The sequence below is a fragment of the Orycteropus afer genome, unplaced genomic scaffold (assembly GCF_000298275.1).
Source record: "Orycteropus afer afer isolate SDZICR_OR568_19922 unplaced genomic scaffold, OryAfe1.0 scaffold00327, whole genome shotgun sequence".
Taxonomy (NCBI): Eukaryota; Metazoa; Chordata; class Mammalia; order Tubulidentata; family Orycteropodidae; genus Orycteropus; species Orycteropus afer.
In genome coordinates, this window is record NW_006921914.1 from 2,191,630 (window position 1) to 2,192,302 (window position 673).

Here is a 673-nt window from a genome sequence, read left to right on the forward strand (position 1 = left end):
ACGTTGGGAGTTCCTCCCGGGGCCCACCGATTTATGCCATTATTGTTCTCTTGCTCATGGGCTTTGACAGTACTGGAGCCGGAGAAATCTCTGCTCCCACCCAGCAGTCCCAAGTTTACTGATAAAAGCAGGTGCCAAAGGTAGATCCCTGGAGTGGCCACAGGTTCTCTGGTGTGGTGTGTTCTTTCCACTGCCCCAGGGAGGTCTCTGATGGCCTTTCTCACCTGTCGGTCATTTCCCCCCTGGGTAATTGCACTGCTGCTTTCTCCTTTCTAATCCTTCTTCCCCGAGTTTTGTGTATTCTGACTTAATGAGCTGTTCAGAGCACCATAATCCCTATTTCAAATGGCTGCACCTAGTTTTTCAGACACTAAGATGCTAGAGGGGATTAGCATGGGGACTACAAAAGAGATGCCATTTTTCTGATTTTCAGCTTTTCAGCATTTTTGGTTTTATGAGTTTGGGAGTGACAACTTCCAGGCTTTTCACATGCTGGACCAAAAACTAGAAGAGAACTAAAATCAAACCAAATGAAGCCCACTGCTGTTGAGTCTATTCTGACTCATAGCAACCCTGTAGGACAGAGTAGAACCTCCTGACAGGGTTTCCAAGGCCATAAATCTTTACTGAAGTGGGCTGTCACATCTTTCTCCCATGGAGTGGCTTGTGGGTT